At 38.8% G+C, this 5,300-nt stretch overlaps 1 protein-coding gene across 1 annotated transcript in view; it reads right to left on the reverse strand.

Moving 5' to 3' along the window:
* LOC115304355 (olfactory receptor 6C65-like) overlaps positions 1 to 5,300 on the reverse strand; it is a 15,121-nt gene that overhangs the window by 8,865 nt on the left and 956 nt on the right. The gene's annotated exons all lie outside the window — the stretch shown is intronic.

The raw sequence follows: 5,300 nt of genomic DNA on the forward strand, positions 1-5,300 counted from the left end.
AAAAAGAAAAACAGACTAATGTCCTTAATGAATACAGATGCAGAAATACTCAACATGATAATAGCAAATCGAATTCAACAGCACATAAAAAGAATTATCCATCATGATCAATTGGGATTCATTCCTGGGTTATAGGGCTGGTTTAATATTCACAAATCTATCAATGTGATATATCACATTAACAAGAAAAGATAAAAACCTTATGATCTGGTCTATAGATGCAGAAAAAGCATTTGACAAAATACAACACCCTTTCTTAATAAAAACTCTTGAGAAAGTTGGAATAGAAGGAACTTACATAAACATTATAAAAGCAGTTTATGAAAAGCCCAAAGCCAATATTATCCTCAATGGGGAAAAACTGAGAGCATTCCCCCTGAGATCAGGAACACGACAGGGAAGTCCAGTCTCACCACTGTTTTTAACATAGTACTGGAAGTCCTAGCATCAGCAATCAGACAACAAAAGGAAATAAAAGGCATCAGAATTGGCAAGGAAGAAGTCAAACGTTCACTTTTCGCAGATGACATGATACTCTACATGGATAACCCAGCAGACTCTATGAGAAGCCTTCTAGAACTGATCAATGAATTCAGTAAAGTTGCAAGGTACAAAATCAATGTACAGAAATTAGTTGCATTCCTATACACCAATAATGAAGCAGCCAAAAGAGAAATCAAGAGACTGATCCCATTCACAATTGCACAAAAAACGATAAAATACCTAGGAGTAAACCTAACCAAGGATGTAAAAGACCTATATGATGAGAACTATAGAAAACTTATGAAAGAGATTGAAGAAGACACCAAGAAATGGAAAAACATTCCCTGTTCATGGATCGGAAGAATAAACATTGTGAAAATGTCATTACTACCCAAAGCAATCTACACATTCAATGCAATCCCCATCAAAATTGCACTAACATTCTTCTCAAAGTTAGAATGTGACCTTAACCACAGCAATTTCCTACTCGACACATCCCTGAAGGCAAGGGAAATGAAAGCAAAAATGAACTCTTGGGACCTCATCAAGATAAAAAGCTTCTGCACTGCAAAGGAAACAATCAAGAAAACTAATAGTCAACCAACAAAATGGGAAAAGATAGTTGCAAATGACACATCAGATAAAGGGCTAGTATCCAAAATCTACAAGAAACTCACCCAATCTACACCCCAAAAACAAATAACCCAGTGTAGAAATGGGCAGAAGACATAAAGAGACACTCCTCCAAAGAGGACATCCAGATGGCCTACAGGCACATGAAACGATTCTCAGCATCACTCATCATCAGGGAAACAGAAATCAAAACCATACTGAGATACCACATCATGCCAGTCAGAGTGGCTAAAATGAACAAATCAAGAGACTACAGATGCTGGCAAGGGTGTGGAGAGAGAGGCACCCTCCTACACTGTTGGTGGGAATGTAAACTGTTGCAGCTGCTCTGGAAAACAGTGTGGAGGTTCCTCAAAAAACTATCCACAGAATTCCCCTCTGACCCAGCAATAGAACACCTGGGATTTACCCAAAGGATACAGAAATGCTGATGCATAGGGACACATGCACACCAATGTTCATAGCAGCACTGTCAACAATAGGCAAATCATGGATAGAGCCTAAATGTCCATTATCTGATGAGTGGATCAAGAAGAAGTGGGATATACACAAATTGGAGCACTATATGGCAATGATAAAGAATGAAATATGGCCATTTGTAGGCAAGTGGATGGACCTCGAGGGTGTCATGCTAAGCGAAATAAGTCAGAGAAGGACAGATACCCTATGTTTGCACTCATAGGTCTAACAGGAGAACAGGAGAAACCTAATGGAGACCAGGGGGAGGGGAAGAAGGAAAAAGAGTTGAGTAGAGAGAGGGATGCAAACTTGAGAGACTATTGAATACTGAAAATGAACTGAGGGTTGAAGGGGATGGGGGAGGGGGGAAAATACATGGTGGTGATGAAGAGGGCACTTGTGGGGAAGAGTACTGGGTGTGTATGCAAACCAATTTGACAATAAACTATTTAAAAAATGTATTCAAATTCAAGTTAGTTTACACATTGTAGTCTTAGCTTCAAGAGGAGAACCCAGTGATCATAGTAAGTGTTCTCCCCACAGTTTTGAACCGGGGCCCTTTGGCATTTTCCTCTGGGAAGCTCTACAAACAGCTGCACTAAAAGGAAGAGGAAAGAAGCATTAAAGTATTTGGAAGCCAAGCTGTGTACTCTAGAGCAGTCCTAGGCTTTATCTGGGCAATAGGCAGTGGTGTCAGGGCCCTGAAGACTTTCAGCAAAAACCATTTCTGGATGCTTGCCAGGGAGTGCATATCAGGAAATTGAGAATAAGGCTGAGATCCAAGAAAAAAGATGTAAGATGTGTATGATGAGTTTAGAATGATGATTGGCTGTCAGAAAACATTTTATGGTGACTGGGAGAGGGGTGCAGTTTTCTCCACTTGGGGGAAATATATATACACACTATCAATCTCCTTTCTGGCTATGATTTATATGTGCTCCCATAAGGTGCTCCTGGTTTTTGCAATGAATGTTTTGTTTGGAGAGCATAAATTAGTTGAAGAATCATGACCAGGAAAGGAAACAGCAGGTAGACAGCATGATCTATGGAAAGTTAACTGAACTGGGATGTGATCTCAATTTGTCCCAGTTCGCTGAGTCACCTACTAGAATTTTCTTCCCTTTCTGGGTTTCACTTTCCTCTGTGTACAACTGAGAAGGTTAGATTATTTCAGGGATAAAAATAAATCTCATCCCATAGGTCAACGCTTATGGTATTGGCACCAACTTGAGAAGGATTCTGAGGTATCTCTTTACTCTTCAAGAAACAATTATTCAACTTATTTGCAATGATCTGCTACAGCCATGATTAAGGGGAGATTAGTGGTATGTCTCTTTCATTTGTTTTCTTTTTTTTTTTTAAGTTTATTTATTTTTGGGAAAAGAGAGAAGGAGATTGAAAGAGAGCATGCACATGGGAGGGACAGAAAAAGAGGGAAGTAGAGGATCTGAAGGAAGCTCTGCGTTGACAGAAAATAAGCCCATACATGGCTCAAACTCACAAACTGAACCATGTGATCATGACCTGAATGGAATCGGAGTGTTAACGAACTGAGCCATCCAGACACCCCACATGTCTCTTTCATTTGTTAACCCTGTAAGAGAATATATCTATAATCCCCATACACATGGAGAATTCTGTTATTCCAAAGACTTTAAAGTTGCCTTTATGCTTGAGGTTAGAAAATTATATTTTTAAAAATGTTTTTGATGTTTTATTTATTTTTGATACAGAGAGAGACAGAGCATGAGAGGGGGAGGGGCAGAAAGAGAAGGAGACACAGAACCAAAAGCAGACTCCAGGCTCTGAGCTAGCTCTCAGCACAGAGCCTGACACAGGGCTTGAACCCACCAAAGTGAGATCTGACCTGAGCCGAAGTCAGAGGCTTAACCGACTGAGCAACCCAGGCGCCCCTAGAAAATTATTTTTAACCTTTCTCAATCATTTTAGGTGGTACCTCATACTGATATTCTATAGAAAATAGGATTGCAGAATCTGTTTTTAGGTATCAAAACTCAAAACATGTATAAAGCAAAGAGCCTAGTCATTCAACTTATTAAAGTTTCAGTTCCTTCCTTTCTGTGCTCTGGTAAATAAATTTCATGTAATTCAAATATTTTTCCTCCTATTGTTTAAGAGTATGAACTACTTCGAGTGATTATTTGAAAACAGCTAAGCCAAGTGGTTTGTCTTTGAACTCCCCTTATTTCTGAGTATCAATAAAATTGTGTTCTCTGGTTCTTTTTTATTTTTTTTTTAATTTTTAAAAATGTTTTTTATTTATTTTTGACAGACAGAGAGAGAGAGTGGAAGCAAGGGAGGGTCAGAGAGAGAAAGATACAGAATCTGAAGTAGGCTCCAGTCTCTAAGCTAGCTGTCAGCACAGAGCCTGATGCAGGGCTCAAACCCACAAACTGTGAGATCATGACCTGAACTGAAGCCGGAAGCTTAAACTGACTGAGCCACCCAGGCGCCCCTATATCTGGTTCTTTTTTAAATTTTATTCATTTTGAGAGAGACAGAGAGAGTGTGAGCAGGGGAATGGAGAGAGAGAGGGAGTGGGGAGAATCTCAAGCAGGCTCTGCGCGATCAGCCCAGAGCCCGACATGGGATTCAAACCCATATCCGTGACATTGACATTATGACCTTAGCTGAAATCAAGAACCAGATGCTTGAACGACTGAGCCACCCAGAAGCCCCTGAGCCACCCAGGCACCCTTGAGTTATCTGATCTTTATGTGCCTGTTAAATAGGTATATACAAATCCTGCATTGATTTTCAGTAACTTCATGGACTGATTTTTATGATTTTCCACCTCTGCCTATTTTCTGATTGTACAATATCTTAAATAATTAATTAATTAGGGTCACTTCATGTAGTGTAAAAGCAGGCATTCCGAATAACCCAGTTTATAGTACTCTAGGGAGGAGATCACCCTTCCCAACAGCCACAGCCTCTCACAATCTGTTTATTGTTTAACAGGATCTGTATAATCTCAAAAGACATAGGTAAATATTCTGATTGAGCAGACCTGACAACTTGAAAGAAACCATTTTCACAGTAGAAGATCATTGTTATCAGCTTTTTATTTCCTCATACAGATTTTGAGTATCCAATTCAATAGCATAAAGGAACAAGAGTGTGGAGGAGACAAAGTTTATTGCTAAAAATAATCATAAAGGATAGTTCTAAACCTTGAAGTTAGGTTCCATTCCACCCATTACAGGCGGATTGCTGTACATTTTATTTGTGATCATTTCTTTTTATGTAGAATTTGCAGAGGTAATCTGGATCTTGCTACTTATCTTTTGAAAGTGAGGAACAATGCTTACATAGAGCCATACCTCACAGTCTCCCACTGTTTGGCATTTGTGAAACAGATGACTATACAGGAAAGACAACAGGTAGAGATTCTAGACAAATATGTTTGAATGAAGAAAAATGAAATGAAAAGAAACTATAAAATGACTGAAATCTTTGAGCATCTTTAGTTTGAATTATATGATCTTTTTTTTTTTAAAGTACTTCATTGTGTTTCCCCACAGTATTTGTCATTTACTCAAGTACTAGGAAATTCATTTTCTATTATGTTGCCTGTATGTCCCCTTCACGAGAAGGAAGTGCTACAATGACAAGCACCCTTGTGTATACCTACCACCTAGAACAATGATTCATAATTGTGTGTGGTTTATTTGCAGTTTCAGCTACAGATTTCATAATTATTA

This window comes from Suricata suricatta, chromosome 10 (genome assembly GCF_006229205.1).
Source record: "Suricata suricatta isolate VVHF042 chromosome 10, meerkat_22Aug2017_6uvM2_HiC, whole genome shotgun sequence".
NCBI lineage: Eukaryota > Metazoa > Chordata > Mammalia > Carnivora > Herpestidae > Suricata > Suricata suricatta.